A 19,320-nucleotide genomic window follows, 5' to 3' on the forward strand; every position below is an offset into this window, starting at 1 on the left:
AAGGAAGGAAGGAAGGAAGGAAGGAAGGAAGAAGTTAAAAATCCCATACAAACATATGGTCTTATTATAAACCACTGAACTAGTCTTCCATCTGATAGGAGGCTACTACTATGGGCTATAAAACAAGTAGGAAGGACTCTCTTTGTTCTGGAGTTCCATTGGAGGCCCTCTGAAGTGGAGGGGGGACACTAACATCAACTCTTAAGTCTGAATCTACAGATGTCAGCTGTCAGCAAGATGGACAGTTCCATTAGGCAGCAGCCTTCTCTCTGTGTGAGTGATGAAAGTGTCCCCGCTTGTACCACTCTCCATATATCATATCACTGAGCTGGCACTCCATCAAGGGCTGAGTGAATACAGGGTATTCTTCCTGATTTTCAATCGTTTGGTGTCAGAGGGGAGGAGGAGTGGGTGGGAAGACATCAGCAGGCCAGATCCTGGGAGCCTCTGAAGAGGTGAGACTGGCAAGGACTTTGGGAGAAGGGTACAAAACTCAGGCACCAAGGAGTCACACTATCCTCCGGTGATATGGAGAAAGGTACCACTGACTAGTCATTGAAAGATAATTCTAGTCATCTTAGGAAATCAGAGCTGGGAAGAAGAGCCTTAGAGCAGAGAATGTCAAAGCTGGGAGAACCCTTAGAACATAGAGTGTCAAAGTTGGGAGGGAGCTTAGAACCCAGAATGTCAGAATTGGGGGAGCCCTTAGAACCCAGAATGTCAGAAATGGAAGGGACCTTAGAACACAGAAGTCAAAGCTGGAGGTCCCTTAGAACACCTGATGTCAGAGCTAGGAAAGTCCTTAGAATGGAGAATGGGAGAGCTAAGTTCTCGGAATATAGAGTATTAGAACTGAAAGAGAATTTTAGATCATGAGATCTACAAAGAATGCAAAGACCATCTAGTTTAACTCTCTAATGTTGAAGAGAAAACTGAGTCCAAGATGCACAGTTGAGTATAGGACCAGAATTAGAACTCAGGTCTCTTGCTTCTCCATCCTCCATCATTAAAGTGTTTTTCCAGAATTTGCCACCAACTGACTGTGTGGCCTCAGGCAAGTCTCTGGCTTTCATCCTCTTCATCTGTATGCTGAGGGAATTAGGATAAGTGATTTCTAAGTGTCCTTCAAGCTCTAATGAACTTTGAATTTCCACTTTCCATAGAACCGTGACTTCATTAGCATGAATCCATGCTTTCTCATCCTCTGCCATTCTTGAGCCCATCTTCATGGATGATATATTCTATGCATCTGCACATGGTTACTTTGGTATTTTATGGCTACCAAGAAAACCTGTAGATTTCCTGTCAGGCATCCCTCTTGCTGATTACCAAACCAGGTCATCTCCTCATCTAATGCCCTTCCTTGATCACCTTCATGAATTCCACAGATACAAGTCACTACATTCAACAGGTATTTATTAAGTATTTGACTATGTGCCATGAACAGTGCTTGGCACCTGGGATTACAAATTCACAAGTGAGGCTGTCCTGCCCGCAAGGACCTTACAATCTACTCATCGTGTTCAAGATAAGTCAATTCAAGATTTACCACAAATAAATTGGAATGATAAGAGTCACTAATAATGAATCGTGAAAAGAAAGACTGATTGAAATAGGGGATATTTGGGCTAAGTCTTATGAGCCTGTTTATCCCCCTCCCTATGTATATTTCCATTGTCTTTTGGGCCATTTACCACCAGGATTTATCTGAGATTGTGATATTCCATGTTTCACCATCATAAAAATGAACACACACACACACACACACACACACACACACCCTTTTGGTTTTTTTGTTTTGTTTTTACAGAATCACAGAATTTCCAAATTGAAGGGACCTCAGGGACTTGCCTGCCTCTTTCTGCCAGGGGATTTGCCAATGGCCCATTTTCCCTCCTCCTGCCCCAACTCCACTTGTACCAGTTACCTTGACATGTGTTATAAATCACCCCATTCAAAAGCAGTTCCAACCAGGGCAGTAAGGCTCCTTGGAACTATTTCTCTCTTCTGTGACATTCCAAATCACACATAGCAATAGAATGACTGAATGTCCCACCATTCTCCAGTCATTATGGCCCCAGACCCGGCCCTTCTAGGCCAGAACCCCTCTCCCCCAAGCAAACTGAAATATGCTGCCAGGATGGTCATAGGATTTCTCTGGGCTCCCCCCACCCCGGAGGTCTTATTGTAGATCAGGGATTATTCACCTTGTTGTGTCCTGGGCCCCTCGGGCCATCTGGTGAAGCCTAGGAAGCCTCTTCAGAATCACGTTGCTAAATGCAGAAAATAAAATCCAGAGGATAACAAGGGAACCGATTATTCTGAAATGCAGTTATCGATTTTTTAAAAGTTCATGGAATAATCACTATCAGACTATTTACCACCTCAGGGAGAGGGGTGAGAGAGGAAGGGAGAGAATTTGAATCACAAAATTCAGAAAACTATTGTCAAAAATTGGTTCTAAGGGCAAGCTAGGTGGCTCTGGATTGAGAACTGGGCTTAGAGGTGGGAAGTCCTAGGTTCAAATCTGGCTTCAGACCTTTCCTTGCTGTGTGACCCTGGATGTGTCCCTTCACTCCCATTACCTAGCCCTTACCACTCTTCTGCTTTGGAACCAATACACAGTATTGATTCTAAGATGGAAGGTAAGGGTTTTATATATACATATGGAGTCCGGCCCCAGCTGTATGCTGAGCAGGTGGAGCCAATGAATTGCTTCTCCAGAAACAAAGGCCTTGTTTCTTTGCTGGAAAAGGAAAAAGAAACAAAAACTAGGAACAGACTAATCCATTGCTCAGAGTGATAGATAGATAGATAGATAGATAGATAGATAGATAGATAGATAGATAGATAGATAGATAAATGGATAGGTAGGTAGATGGATGGATGGATGAATGGTTGGATGGATGGATGGATGGATGGATGGATGGATGGATGGATGGATGGATAGATGGATGATTGGATAGATACATAGATAGATACATAGATAGATAAATAGATATTCTATGTGTAGTTCATGGACCCCAGATTAAGAACCCCTACAGAAGAGGGAATTCTTCTTTTAAAAGTTATTGATATCATTTGTTTTTGTATCATCTTTATTTCCAAATATTTTATTCCTTTCTCCTCCCCCGGAGAGCCATCCTATAGAACAAAAAAAAGAGAGAGAGAAAGGGTCAGCTCAATTAACCATCACATCAAGTAATTCATAGAATGATAGACTGTGAGCTGGAAGAAGTCTTAGAGGCAATTAGTCCCAACCCACTTATGTTACAGGTGAGGAAACTGAGGCATGAGATGGAAAGTGATTTCTTGAGGGCCATAAAGTTAATAAATGTCTAATTCTGGATTTGATGTCAAGTTTCCCTGACTGTGATTCCAACATTCTATCTACTATGCCATCTTTGAGGGTCACTAACTGTGTGACCTTGGACATGTCACTTAAAACTCCCTGGGCCTCAGTTATCTCATCCATAAAACAAGGACATTGGACTAGATCTCCCCTAATTCCCTTCTAGCTCTGGGGTTATGATCCTAAGTCTAACAATGCTTCATACACATAGAAACTGCCTTGTTGAGTAAATTTATATTTCATTAAAAGCTGGTCTAGAATCTATACTGAGGGGCAGGGGGGAGGGAGAATACAGCACTCATTTACAGGCCCAATCCTGACACTTATTGGTATAGATTCTTACAGTAGTTCCCAAACTTTTTTGACCTATTGCCCCCTTTCCAGAAAAAATATTACTCAGCCCCCTGGAAATTAATTTTTTAAATTTTAATAGCAATTAATAGGAAAGATAAATGCCCCTGTGGCCATCACCACCTCCCTGGATTGCTGCAGCACCCACCAGGGGGCGGTGGCACCCACTTTGGGAATCCCTGTTCTAGAAGCTTTAACCTGCCTCATTTTTCTGACCTAGACGGCTTCCTCCCCTCCTTGGGGGCCTGGTGGCTCCCTGCTCCCAGGACCTCGCTATATTGGTACCAGACAGTACAAATAATCAATCCAGGTTAGCCCTCCCACAGCACAGAACTCCTGAGCTCGGTGGCACCCCCTCTGGCAGCAAGGATTACAGGTCGGTGCCACCCACGCCAGGCCGACAAGTGCCAACTATGGATAATCTCCAAGGGCTGCTCTCCAACGTGCTCTGAGGAGTCTCCCTCATGACGTCTCGCATCTTCCCACCCCAGGCCTCCCCTTTCCCCACCCCCATCTCCTCTGTACCCCCTTCGGAGGCTGGAGTTCCAACAGGAAAAGGCTGTGGGTGTGCCCCAGAGCTAGGCATTGCATCAGGGGAGGGGGGTGCCTTGTCCCCGGCATTCTGGGTTAGCCAAGATTCCCACAATCCCAGGCCCTGTGGAGAGCCCGGCCCCAGCTGTGTGCTGAGCAGGTGGAGCCGATGAGTTGCTTCTCCAGAAACAAAGGCCTTGTTTCTTTGCTGGAAAATGAAAAAGAAACGAAAACTGGGAACAGACCAATCCATTGCTCAGAGTTCTCCCCAAACAGAAGGTCTTTCAGGACTCTCAATGAGGCAGCCATTGGCCTTTAACCCTTTGTGGGGATGATGGGCTGGCGCTTTTAGTGAATCACAAAATAGAAATGGCCTGCCTTCCCTCCCCTTATTACCTGAGATGGCTTCTAGCTCACCTCTCTGCAATCCCAGCCTCTGCTCACAGAGTCTTGGATTTGGAAGGCTTCTGAAGGATCATCTAGTTCAATGCAGTCCATGCAGGAATCCAAGAGAATTCTGCATCACCTTCGGACAAAGGGCCACCCTCTGAGCAGGACCTACGCCTACCTGCCTCCACGTCTTTGCTCGAGTAACTCCCTTTGCCCGAAATAGCTTCCCTCCTTCTCTAACTGCCATCCATTCCTTAAAACCCAAGTCCTGTGCTACCAAAAGTTTCCCCCAATATTCCCTTTTGGCAACAAGCAGCCAATATATTATAATATAAATAAAAATATGATAAAAATCATATTTTTAATAGGATCACAGATAGAAGGGACCTCAAAAGCCCTGTAATTTGATCTATTTAGGTTCATTGATTTTTTTTTTTTACATTGTTAACTTCTTTCTTAGAATCAACTCTAAGTACTGGTTCCAAGGCAGAAGAGAGATAAGGGTTAGGCAATTGGGGTTAAGTGACTTGCCCAGGGTCACACAGCCAGGACAAGTCTAAGGCCACATTTGCACCGAGGGCCTCTCGTCTCTAGGCTTGACTCTCTATCCACTGAGCCACCTAGATGTCCCTAGTTCATTGATTTTTTTTTTAAACCCTCACCTTCCGTCTTGGAGTCAATACTGTGTATTGGCTCCACGGCAGAAGAGTGGTAAGGGCTAGGCTATGGGGGTTAAGGGATTTGCCCAGGGTCACACAGCTGGGAAGTGTCTGAGGCTGGATTTGAACCCAGGACCTCCCATCTCTAGGCCTGGTTCTCAATTCACTGAGCTACCCAGCTGCCCCCTAGTTCATTGATTTTTACCCAAGATTCTACAACCAGTGGCAGAGATGGATATTCATATTCAGAATTCTTACCTCCACAGCTAATGAATTCAGTCTTCCCCCTCTCATTCGCTTTTTATGTTCTATTGTGAATCAGAACTATCTCTATACCTATTTTGTAAGACGATATGATCCATTGTAAAATCTCTAGCAGATTACTAACCATCTCAGGGAGGGAGTTGGGGAGAGAAGGAGGGAAGGAGAGAATTTGGTACTCAGAATTTTCAAAAGCAACTCTGTGGTCCACAAGAACAAAGATTATGCCTTTTATAGACTCTCTCTTTCCTCAGTATCTGTCCCAGGGCTCTTCAGCCACAGTAGGCACTTCATAAATGTTCACTGCTCTCTTTATATTCACCTGGGGATGCAAGATCCTCCAACCAACTCTGGACACTTCCCCACTATCTCCTCCACCTTTCTTTGCACAGACATCTGGTTTCCAAGGAATGCTCAGAAACCCAGCTCTCTCTCTCTCTCTTTGGAATGAGCAGAGACTTTGAATCCCTGGGAGAATCCATCTTTGAATCTTGGTTCTGTTCCTGGGTGACCTGGGCAAACCACTTCCCCCTCTTGATCTCCACTTCCTCCTCTGAAAATAAAGGAGTCCAACCAATGGTTCCCTCCATCCTGAATCTGATTCCCATCTCCCTCTCTCCCCTTCCCCTTTATTTTCTCCCACTTTCTATTTTTAGGGGAAGGGGAGGTCTTGCCCCATAAGGTATGGAAGCTCTTCAGATGATAAAGACGACAGCTCGTCTTTGACATCAATGGCATCAGGGTTTTCTGAAGGGCCTGGGAAGTGAAGAGATTTAAGCATTTTCCTACAGCTTATATGAGGGAGTCAAGACTTGAATCTGGTTCTTCCAGACCCCAAGGTCAGAATTCTTTCTGCTGCCTCTTCAATCTTTCCAGTATATCCATGGAAAAAATAATTTCGGCTAAAGATGTCAAACATTCTGTCTGGCTCTCCACCCACAGATTTGAAGGTTTGTTTTCCATTTCTGCCTTTTCTGGGGCATCTGGGAAGGACTCAGAAATCAGAGACTCTCACAAGGAAGAGATAGCAAGTGATAGGCTGTGCTGTGAAGACAGAGGCCTTTTGATCCTTGTAAGGCTACTTATCTTACCCAGCTGGGGTGTGCAGTTTGGCATCAAACATGTGGTTATCAGATGACATTATGGCTTGGGCTTGGGAAACTAGGGTAGCTGGCTCTGCCTGGGAGGCAATGAGCTCCTGATGTTGTTTTAAATCCTCCCCCACTCCATCCTTTGGATTTTTGACCCTTTCTTCTTCAGTATGTAGCACAGGACTCCCCAAATCTCTGCCACGGACAATAGAAACAGGATGAAGAGCCCCCATCAGTGTTTCCTGGAACCCAACTATGCCAGAAATGATGATCACATTAGGAATGTTTCCAGAAAGCCAGATGGCCTCTCCCAAATGATGCCATGGTTCAAATCCAAGTCGATTTGAACCCATTAGTAGGAAAACATTTCTGGGGCCTGAGATATGGATAAGTTCTGTGTCCTGAATCTCAATGTGACTGTTTCAACTGAGATCTGTAGACTTAGTCGCCTGACAGCTTGACTCCTCATAGAAACCTGGCAAATAGAACTAGAAGGGATCTTAAGGTTCACCTAGTCTAACCCCCTCATTTTTCAGCAAAGAAAATTGAGGCCTAGAAATGGCAAATGACTTTGTTGTGAACCATAAAGAAACAGCATAATCTGTAAATCCCATCAGAGGGGGCTCGAAACCAGGGAACTTGGAACACTAGAGACAGGTAAAGATTTGCACCCCCCGCCCCAGACACCTCCCACATGGTATCCCAGTCATTGCTAATATTTTTCTTTTTTCCATAGAAACATATAAATTCAAACAGTTTTTTTCTTACAAGCACATTTTATCACATCAAGGGCAAATATTTTGTTTTAGGGGAGGGGTAGAAAAGACAGAGGGGGTGATGTATCAGGGTCCCACTCACGTAAATTATAAAGATACAGTTCCTCTGGAAGGGGCAGGATATGCCGAGTCCCTATACTGGGTATGACGATGCTCAAGCCCTTTCGGGAGGAAGAAGGGGGATCAGTGACCCAGGGGAGGGCATGTTCCTGCCTGCCCTAGCACCCTCACCGTGCAAGGCTATCTCAATCCCTCCTCTTTTTCTTCCAAGTAGCACACCTGAGCTATCCTACACAACAGATTAGGAAACTCTTCCGCCATCTGTAACAAAGGATGCAAGGAAGCAGCCCTCACTCAGACCTATGGGATTGATTTCCCACTCTTGAAATCACAGTAACAATGAGAGGTTTCAAATCGGTCAATATAATAAATATTAGAACTTTTATCATATAATATATTATATAATTATAATATAATAATTAAAATAACAATAAATAATAAATTTAACTTCAAATAAAGTTAAATGGGAGATGGTGATGGAAGTTTCCATTATGGAAGATTTTAAATATGGTGGCTTCCAGAGAAGGGGAAGGGGAGGGTATAAGGAGGAAAAAAGGCCATCCTAAGAGTGGAGATTATCAAAGAGCATTAGACAAGGGGACCAGAGGTTTTTCTAGGCCACCTCACAAAGGTAGAAATGGGAAACTAGAATTGAAGTCAACATCTTTGGTCTCCAAATGCACTGTTTGTCCTACTATACATCAACGTTTACTTGGTAGGGAAAAATGTTCAGCCCAAAGATGCAAAGATGTTATCTTAAGGGCTTTGCTCTATATGGTGAAAACTGTCTTGGATGGAGAAGCCAAGGAGGTAGGTTCAGAGCTCAGCTCTGTCACGTATTAATTGTGTGACCTTGGACAAATTGCTTAACCTCCCTGGCCTCAGTTTCCTCATTTGTAGAACCACAGCAGAGTTGGAATTGGTGGTCTCGGAGGTCTCTTTTAACTCTAAATCTAGGATCCACAGATCTGATTAGATCTTGGGCTGCATTTGGCTCCTTATTTGGGGTGAAGCAGGACTTCCTTAAAATCAGATACTTTAATCAACTCTGGTTACTTTCATTGTGTGCTCTTAGTCTTTGACTAGAGGTCTTTGTCTCCAGAGCTATAACTAGTCATCGTGGCCATCAAAGAAACTTATTTGCCTGGGTTGGTAGGGATGGATTCCAAGGAACCAAGGAAGAGTGAGGATGGATACCAAGGAACCAAAATGTTACTTTGGGGGAAGGGGCAGAAAGGGGCAGGATGAGGGAGCCAGGAAAATTACACCTGAAATGAGGTCCAAGTTAGGGAGAAAGCCCCATCTAATAGCTTCTTGGGCAGCCAGGCAGAGCAGTAGATAGAATCCCAGGCCAAAGTCAGGAAGACCTGAGTTCAAATGTAGCCTCAGATACTATATGACCCTGGACAAGTCACTTAACTCCATTTGCTTCAGTTCCTCATCTATAAAATAACCTGGAGAAGGAGATAGAATCCCTCCAAAAGGGCAAAAAATGAGTACGATCTTACCCCATCTTAGTTTTGTATGAGCGTGCTCTTACAAGGATGCCCAAGATGGAAGTGTGTTTTGCATGATAATACCTGTATGGCCCAGATCAAATTGTTTACCATCTCCTAGTGGGAGGAGGGAAGAAAGGGAGGGAGACAGTTTGGATCTTATAATTTTGGAAAACGTATGTTGGAAAATTATTATTCCATGCATTTGGGAAAATAAAATATCTTTGAATTAAAAAATAAAATAAAATAAAGCAAGATCTTACCCCAAACCTTTTTTAGCCTTTTATAAGGAATGAACAAATGACAAACAAGCAAAGAAAATGCCTTCTTTTGAGCCATCATCAGCTCTACCTAGCACTGGCACCTCCCCTCTCCTCCATTATTTTCCTTCCTTCTTTCTTTTCCTTTCTTCTAAATACCCAGTTTTCCTCTTTTTTTTTTTTCCAGTTTCCCTCCGCCTCACTTCACAAGGGACGACCCATATTTTGTCATCTGTTTCATGTTTATCCGTTTTATGGGGCCATAATATTCCATTATGTTAATGTGCCATAATTTATTTAGCCTTTCTCCCAACATTGGACGTAGATGCTATTTCCAGTTTGTTCCTCTTACAAACAGAGCAACGAGAAATAGTTTGCTATCGATGGCTCCTTTTCCCTCCCATGATTTCTGTTCTCCATAGCCATTTCCAAAGTGCTTTCTAGGTATCTTAGGCATAGCGAAGCCTCAGAGGTAAACAGCAGGCCTGGAGACTCGAGGAAACCGGGATGGCTAACACAATAATGTCTTTTTCAGCCCTCCCAGTTCATCCCAAAACAGGAGCGACCATTCCTCCCCTATTTCTCTCCCCTGCTCCAGGAACCTTGTACTATTGATGAACCAGAAGAGACTTGGCTAGCTGTCATCTTTCAATTGTGATTTCCATTCAGGATCTCTGTCTTAGACAGGAAGAACTCTGATGTATCTGATTCTCAAGACTTGTGTTTGCTGGGGTCCAGAGCGCTCTTTCAAACTTTCCATTTGTTTCAAGTCTCAAAGATAGAACTTCTGAGTTTTAGAGATTTTTTTTCTCCCTTCTTTCTAGAAAGTGATTCTTCTTTCTCTGCACATACTAGGTTCCCAATGGATACTCTTTGAGTTCTTTTTTTTTATTTTTGGACCCTTGCCTTCTGTATTAGAATTGATACTAAGCATTGGTTTCAAGGCAAAAGAGTGGTAAGGACTAGGCAACTGGGGTTAAGTGACTTGCCCAGGATCACACAGCTAGAAAATATCTGAGGTAAGATTTGAACCCAGGATGTCCTGTATCATCTGAGCCACCTAACTGCCCCAATTGGGTTCTTTTTTACACCAGAGGTTGAACCAGGGTTAAAGTTTGTTGTTGTTTAATTCTTTTAGTCATGTCACACTCTTCATGACCCCATTTGGGGGTTTTCTTTTTTTTCCATTTGAGGTTTTCTTGGCAAAAGATACTGGAGAAGCCATTTCCTTTTCCAGCTCATTGTATAGATGGGGAAACTGAGGCAAGCAGGATTAAGTGATTTGACCAGTCTGAGGCCAGATTGGAACTCAGAAAGATGATCCTAGGGAAATAATAGATTCCCTTCCCCTAGAAGTCTTCCAAGAGAGGTTGGAGGGAAAACTAAGAGAGCCAGGCTTGGAGGTCCTAGGTTCAAATCTGGCCACATATACTTCCTAGCTGTGTAACTCTGGGCAAGTCACTTAACTCTAGTTGCCTAGCCCTTATTTTTCTTCTGTCTTGGAACTGATACTTAATATTGATTCTAAGATAGAAGGTAAGGGTTTTCCAAAAAAACTCAAACGGAGGTTGGACAACCACTTTTCCAATCTATTATAATGAAGATTTGTATTATTATTCATGTATAGTTGGACTAGATTTTGGGATTCTGGGTTGATTCTCTACCTCTGCATTATGTTGTATTATTGTTGTTATTGTCCTCATTTTACAAATGAGGAAACCGAGGCTCAGAGAACTTAAATGACTTGCCCATTTTACAAATGAGGAAACCAAGGCTCAGAGAACTTAAATGACTTTCCCATAACAGTACAATTAGTAAGTTCCAGAGGCAGGGTTTGAATCCAGGTCTTACATAGCCTACACTCCATCCACTATAACACATCACCACTCATGGGGAAATAGTAAGACTGCCAGCATCTATCTGCCCAATCATATTCTCTCCACATTCTGAATCAGCTGAAGGTGACTTCTGGTCCCCCTCTGCTGATGGGTGAGAGTCGGCTAGAGCACACCTCCTCCAGAGCAATACCAAGGTTAGAGACAGTGATCTCTCTTTCCCCAGAGCCCGGCACCCCGGCAGGACTAGGTGCTCAGATAGAAAGGCTCAGGATGAGGACGATGACGACGGTGGGTGTCGAGAATGTGTTTGGATCATAAAAAAGGTAATTTGTTCTTATGATCCAAGTAATAAAACCTCAGGCCAGGCAGGGGTCAGATTTCAGTTTGAGTGATTATATTACGCCTGGATGCCCATGATCATTTCATATTTAATGAGCTGCCCCTCTGAGTGAGATAATACCAAGAACCCACGAGGCATAGCCGCAGCCCCAGAGGGACCTTTGGTGGAATGCAGTCCTCTTTATGTGGCCCAAGTGCCAACTCTTCCTCTCTGGCACTACCTTCTAGAACAGAAGCTCCCGACGCTCTTATCTAGTCAACAACCTTTTCATCAACAAAGACAGAACGACTTTAGGTAGGACTCCTGTGGCACAAAGAATCCATCAGTCAATAAACATTTATTAAGCATCTACTACGTGCCAGGCATTATGCTAAGAAAACAAGAAAACTGGTACCTGGTCATCCCCAGCTGGCTTTCTGCTCTGGCAGTGGGCACTTGTTCTATTTGTCATTGCTTTTTACTTTTTAAAATGTTATATCAGCAGGGTGGGGGGCAGCTGAGTGGCTCAGTGGATGGAAAGTCAGGCCCAAAGTTGGGAGGTCCTAGGTTCAAATCTGGCCTCAGACACTCCTAACTGTGTGACCCTGGGCAAGTCACTTGACCCCCATTGCCCAGCCCTTACTGCTCTTCTGCCTTGGAACCAATACCTAGTATTGACTCTAAGATGGAAGGTAAGAATTTTTTTTAAAAAAAGTCATATTGGGGCAACTAAGGTAGCTTATTGGATAAAGAGCCAAGCCTGGAGAAGGGAGGTTCTGGATTCAACTCTGGTCTCAGACACTTCCCAGCTGTGTGACCCTGAGCAAGTCACTTAACCCCAATTGCCTAGACCTAACCTCTCTTCTGTCTTGGAACTCATATTTGTATGGATTCTAAGATAGAAAATAAGAGGTTTTTTTTTTTTTTTAGTCACTGATATCATCACTGCCAGCCTTCTCAAGTTTTTTAGAATTCCTCATCAAATGTGATGTTCTTATCATACCTTAACAGTTCATTGGATTCATGTACATCCCAGTTTGTTCAACCATTCTTTAGTAGGCAGGCAAGTACTTGGTATCCAGTGCCTTGCTATCCCCAAACAGACTTCTGTAGAATATGAGGTGGTACAGTGAGTAGATAGACTGCTCCACCTACAGTCAGGAAGACCTGAGTTCAAATTTGGCCTCAGATACTTACTAACTTGTGACCCTGGATAAATCACATAGCCTCTGTCTGCCTCAATTTCCTCATCTGTAAAATGTGGGGTAATATTAGCACCTACCTCTCAGGCTTATTGTGAGGATAATACGTGCTAACTATTGTTCTTGTGGTAATTATTGGGACCTTTTCTTCCCTCTCTGACCTCCTTGAAGTAAATTTCCAGGTGTGCGATCTCTTGATCCAATACTACATTTTCTCGTGTAGTTCCAAGTTCCTTTCCAGAACAGATAATCAAATTCACAGATTGTGCCAAGGACATTCAAGTGACTGCTTTCTTCCCCCTCTCCAGCATGCCTGAAGACATTTCTCCCATCACCCTTCCTTCCCCTTCCCTGTACACCCCTGCTCAGCAGCCCAATGGGAGCGATTCCTCCCTCCCCTGTCTGGGGTAAGGCGGGGGGCTCACATACAACGTGAGGGTTACAGTTTGGGCACGCAGTCTCTAAAAGGTTGGCCACCACTGTTCTAGTGTGCCTTCCCACTGCCCCTCCAAAGTTGGTCATTTTCATTTCTGATCATCTCTACCCATTGGCTGATTATGAACCAAAGTCTCAGAGTTGTCAAAATTTCCATTGTTTTTTTTTTTTTCCTAGAGATTTCAGGCTTCTTTTCATAGGATTATGGATCATTTTAGCTTTGGTCTTCCAAGTGACTGAGCCTCAGGGGAGCATTTGGAAGCAGCTCCCCAGGAGGTAAGCCTCAGGGAGCTGGAGATAACAGAGTCCCATTGTTTGGCAGAGAGCTCAGTGAGATGTTTAGAAAGAGGAATTCATTCAGCATTGTAGATGAGGTGAAAACAGGGACCATGTTCATAGATTAAGGAAGGGCTGGAAGGGTCCTTAATGGTCACCTGGCCTTTTTTTGTATCATGGACGCATTGTTTCATAAAACCTATGGACCCCTTCACATAATATTTTTTTTATTCAAAGATCCTTTATTTTCCTGATGACAAGTAATAACAATTTTCAACATACGCTTTCCGAAATCATAAAATCCAAATTGGCTCCCTCCCTCCTTCTCTTCCCTTCCCTCTCCCAGAGATGGTAAACAATTTGATCTGGATTATACTTGTATTATCATGCAAAACATACTTCCATGTTGGTCATTGTTGTAAGAGAATGCTCCTATAAAACCAAAAGCCCAAAATGAAACTGTAAATAAACTAGCATGAAAGATAGTATCACAACATTTTTTTTGCATCATAATAGAAGGAAATGCTAAATTTCAATTTCAGATTAGTGAAAAGAAAGTTGTAACTTTTCCCCATCCAAATTCATGTACATCCTGAAATCTATATAGTCAGTCAGTCAAAAAGCATTTATTAAAGGGGGCATCTGGGTGGATCAGTGGACAGAGAGCCACTCCTAGAGACAGGATGTTCTAGGTTCAAATCTGGTCTCAGATACTTTCTAGCTGTGTGACCCTGGGCAAGTCACTTAACACCCATTGCCTAGCCCTTGAAACCAATACACAGTATTGATTCTAAGATGGAGGATAAGGGCTTAAAAAAAAACTCTACAGGGAAGCTAGGTGGCTCAGTGGATAAAGAGCCAGCCTAGAGATGGGAGGTCCTGGGTTCAAATTTGACCTCAGACACTTCCTGGATGTGTGACCCTGGGCAAGTCACTTGACCCCCATTGCCTAGCCCTTACCGCTCTTCTGCCTTAGAACTAATACACAGTATTCATTCTAAGGTGGAAGGTAAGGGTTTTAATAACTAAATGAAAATAAACACTTATTAAACACCTACTATATACCAGGCACTATGCTCATCTGTGGGGATTCAAAGAAGGGCAAGAGACATTCACTGCCCTGGAGGAGCTCACAGTCCAGTAAAGGAGATATCAGGCAAACAACTATATATAAACAAGTCACTTGTAGGATAAATTGGAAATGATCGACCCAGAAAGGGCTTCCTATCTCCTTGGCCCCAAGTTAAGAACCCCTAATCTAAGGTGCCACATTTTAGCCAGTGAGTAAACTGAGACCCCCTAGAGTTGGCATGAGGTTGGTTCCTAGATTCACACAGCTAGTTAGTATCAAAGGTCAGATTTGCATCTAAATCATTCCTGCTTAATAGCAAGACACTCATTGTAGTCATCATAATCCTTCACTTTTCCGTAGATCTCCAAGGTTAGAAAAGTATTTTGCACATTATCCTGTGAAGAAGGAAGTACAAATATTATTATGCCCATTTTACAGATTAGGAAATCGAGGCGCTGAGAGATCCTAGATAAAGAACTAGAAGAGAACTCAGAGGCCATGTAATTCAACCCTTCATTTTACAGATAAGGAAACTGAGGCGCAGGCAGGTGAAGTGTCTTGTCCAAGATCCCACAGGTCCAAGGATGAGAATTGCAATTTGAGCCCAGGAGTGGACACTTCTGCACTCACTACCTCTCCCATGAAGTGCCTTATTCAAGATCATACCACCAGTAATATCAGCACCAGCACTGGAGCAGAGATGTCTCTATGGAGCCCATGGTCTGCTCACGTTTGGACTAGAAATGCAAACAAATATGAGCTCATTGGCATAGGGAGCTCCCACAGAAGAACTCCCTCAGCCACTGCAGGCTGACCACTCTGCAGATTATGGCTTTAAAGAGTTGTTTGGGGCACTTAGAGGTTAAATGACTTATCCAGGGTCACCCAGCCAGGATGTGGCAAGAGTCTAGACTTGGACTTAAGTCTTCTTGTATCTAAGACCAGCCCTCTATCCTTTATAATACATAATCTTCATCCCCACCATCATCCTCATCACTACAATCACCACCACCATCATCATCATCATCACCCTCAATATCATTATTCTTCTCCAGCATCCCAATGACCCTGTGAGCTACCTGATATGAGCCATCCCTTCCTTGCTGCTGTTCTCAACTCACGGATGCCTTCCAAGTCTAGGTGACTCTCAACCATATCTTACCATCAGTGTGCCACAGGGTGAGGTCCACCTAACCTGCCGGGGCATCACAGAATCACAAGCTCACAGATTTAGACCAGGAAGGAACATTAGAGGCCATCAAGTCCAACACCATTTCTCTGCAGAGGAGAAACTGAGGCTGGGTGAGGTTAAGTGACTTAACCAGGGTCACACAACTAGTAAATATCCAATACAGGATTTGTATTCAGATCTTCCCAACTCCAGAACCAGTGCTCTATCCACTTCGTTCCCCTGACCCCGAGAGGATGCTAGTGATTTTATTTTCTAATAATCCCTATTTAGTGTGCTTGTTCCTCGTCCGGTAAATAGTAAAAGTCTCATTATCCTCGTCTGTCCCCAGGTGAGGAAATGGGATCCATAGGATTAAAAGCTGGCATGTGCCTGATCTGGGTCTTAAACCTAAATAGCTCTTCCTTTTGACCACAGGATTAACATTCTATCTGCGACACCGCCTCCCACTAAGGAATAATAGGAATAGCTAACATTTATGGAGAGCTTTCAGGTTTGCAAAGTTCTTTACATAAATTAGCTCATCGACTGGTGGCATTGGAAGGATGTGTTCAAATATAAAGAGGCCCCAAAGCTCAAATCGGTCTATCAATAAACAAGAGAGGAACCTCCCTCCCTAATTTGGAAGCCTCAAATGGGGGGCAGACGATGCATTTTTCCCAGCAATCCCTGACTGGCTGAGCCTGTGTAGGTCTAAGTTAAGCCTTGTGTGTTGTTGTAAATTCCTGGGAGCAAAAAGTCAAGATTGTCACCAGACAGAGCTGCAGGGGCAAATTCAGTTGTAGGGGGAGCAGCTGAGTGGCTCAGTGGATTGAGCCAGGCCCAGAAATGGGAAGTCCTGAGTTCAAATCTTCCCAGCTGTGTAACCCTGGGCAAGTCACTTAAACTCCCATTACCTAGCCCTGACTACTTTCCTGCCTTGGAACCAATACATGGTATTGATTCTAAGATGGAAGATAAGGTTTGGTTTTTTTTAGTTCCGTTGTAGGAGGACAGGTAACTCAGAGGACAGTCTGCCCCAGTTTGGTGCAGCCATGTCAGGAAAGTGGGCACCCTGGTCCCCAGAGAGTATGGCCTCAGTTTCCAAAAACATGGAAGGAAGTCAGAGAGGACGATGGAGGAAGGCAAGCCATTGGAGAGACTCTTGGGGGTGACGTCACATGCTTCAGGGCCAGGGGAGCTCCTCGGGGTGTGAGATGGCAGGAGACAGCCTGCCCTTTGGATGTTGGTGACCTTGAACAAACCCCAATTTCTCTCCCCTAGTTACAGCTTTGCCTCCAGCCCTTGCAGAACAATCCTGTGGAATGTCAGCTGGTGGGCAGTTGAAGTCTAAAATCTCTCCGATCACGAGAGAGGCATTTTACGGAGGTTCAGGTGGGATTCTTTTAGGGATGGGCGATAACAGGGGATGGCTGGTCCCAAAGTAGTGCACCCTCCCCCCCACCCTTTAGAGTGATTGCTGGCCCTGGGAGTGAACTCCTCGAAGAATTGTGAGGGTCCTCTAGTCATCTGCTTTCAACTCGCTGAACTGATTATGATTTTAAAGGAGGGAAACATTCTGTGTACCATCCCCTGCCTTATTATCTGTCTCCCTGCTGCACTGCAGTTATTTTTATCTGTTGTATATTGTTCTCAGGAGAATTATTCTGCCCAAGCCTGCTGATAAGGACTGCTGCTAAATGAATTTGCACTTTGCTTGAAGGTTAAATAGCTGTCTTATACAAGTTTGTGAATAGCCCCCCCTCCTTGCCTGTCCCCTACTTAAAAGGCTAAGCGATGCTTTTCACCTTGAGAGCTAGTGTGGATAAAGGATCAAAAGGGAGATGGCCTCAGCCTCAGGAAGACCCGGGCTTCTACACTTGCCTCTGACACATACTGGCTGTGCAGCCATGTGCAAGTCATGGACCAGAGACCCAGAACTGGAAGGATTTTTTGTTTGTTTAATCGTTTTCAGGCATGTCTGAGTCTCTGTGACCCCATTTGGGGTTTTTTTTGGCAATGATACTGGAATACTTTGCCATTTCCTTCTCCAGTTCATTTTATAGATGAGGAAACTGAGGCAAATATTTAAGTGACTTGCCCAGGGTCATACAGCTAGTGTCTGAGATCAGATTCGAACTCAGGAAGACAAGTCTTCCTGATTCCAAGCCTCATTTTTTATCCACTGTGTCACTTAGCTGCCCCATAGAAGGAATGGTAGAGCTTATCTAGTCCATGCCCCTGGACTAGATATTTTATCTTACTTTTATAGATAAAAAAATAAGTAGATAGACTTTTATATTATAGATAAATAAGTTGGGGGTAGGGTAGAGGGGAGGAGGAGAAGAAGAGGCCGTTATATATGCCTCCTATGTGCCAGGCAATATTTTAAATACTTTTCAACAAATATTATCTCATTTGATTCTCATAACAACCTTGGGAAGTAGGTGCTATTATGATGTTCATTTTACATTTGAGAAAAATGAAGTGGGGAGGGGCTATGTGACTCCCCCAGGGTCACACAACTAGGAAATATCTGAATCTGCATTTAAACTGAAGTCTCTAGTGCTCTATACACTGCACTACCTAGTTAGGGAAACTGAGCCTCAGAAAGAAGAGAGGGAAGCAAAAAAACTATGAATCAAGTACCCTGAGTTAGAATTAGGATCATAGAAAGACCTCACAACCCCTTTAGACTAAAATTCCTTTTTTTTACAGATGAGGAAATTGAGATATAGAGGGAAGGTGCCTTGTCCAGATCCACACAGGTAGTGATTGCAGAGGAAGGATTTGAATCCAGGTCCTCTGACTCTAAAGCCAGTATTGTTCTCATTGGACCAGGCTGTCTTACCCATTAAATGACTTTCACAGCCAGTGATACAGGAATGGTCACTTGACCTCAGCACTAGTTCCAGGTCACTTAATTTGTCAGTGTCCCAGGCAACTCTCTGATACTCCAAGTCACATAAGAGTTTCCAAAATGGAATTTTCCATGCACTGATGAACCAGAAGTCCAATACATACAAACGCACATATACGCACAAGTCTCACCTTGTCAAATGTTGTCACGTTGTGTCACAGAGTCTAACACTAATGAAGTCACTGGCAAGCTTGGCTTCAGAGGGCCTGAGTTCTAATCCTCAGTTTCCATTTCCTCATCTTTTAAAATGAGCTCCAAGATGGCTTCAGGATCATTTTGAGCCTTTAGTCTATGATCCTACCATCCTAAATCCCTCCATTTCACAGAGTCACATTTACTTCATCTGCAAAACCTCCCTTCCAACTTTCAGACTAGGATATTGTGATCATGAGCCCCCCCTCTCCATGGGCCTCCGTTTCCTCATCTATAAAATGGGGGGAAAGGGGTCAGCTAAATTCTAATCTCAGCTCTACAATCTGACATTCCTACCTGCAGAATCTGTGAATTCATTAGGGAAGGAAAAAACCCACCAAACATTTATAGATGATCCTCTTAAGCTCCTGTGCCTGACAGCATTCCTCAGCTGCTGTCCAGACCTCTGGTGCTGAGAGTCTCCTCCATCTGGAGACACCAGAAATAGAGTTCTCTTGCTAGTCTAGTTTAGTAGAACTATCACAGCCCATTCTCTACTTACAGGGCTTTGGAGAGCACGGGGCTATTTCCAAGCCATAAAGGCATTAGAAGAAGACTTTAGCCAGGAATGAGCAATCAAAAAAGTACCCACATGTAAAAACACACATGTGTGTGCACATATGTGTACACATACATATATGTGCCTGTACATGCATGCACATAGGCATGAA

General features: G+C 43.7%; 1 protein-coding gene across 1 annotated transcript in view; it reads left to right on the forward strand.

Moving 5' to 3' along the window:
• The window catches only part of KAZN (kazrin, periplakin interacting protein), a 621,239-nt gene that overhangs the window by 273,720 nt on the left and 328,199 nt on the right, over positions 1-19,320 (forward strand). The gene's annotated exons all lie outside the window — the stretch shown is intronic.

The sequence above is a fragment of the Gracilinanus agilis genome, chromosome 3 (assembly GCF_016433145.1).
Source record: "Gracilinanus agilis isolate LMUSP501 chromosome 3, AgileGrace, whole genome shotgun sequence".
Taxonomy (NCBI): Eukaryota; Metazoa; Chordata; class Mammalia; order Didelphimorphia; family Didelphidae; genus Gracilinanus; species Gracilinanus agilis.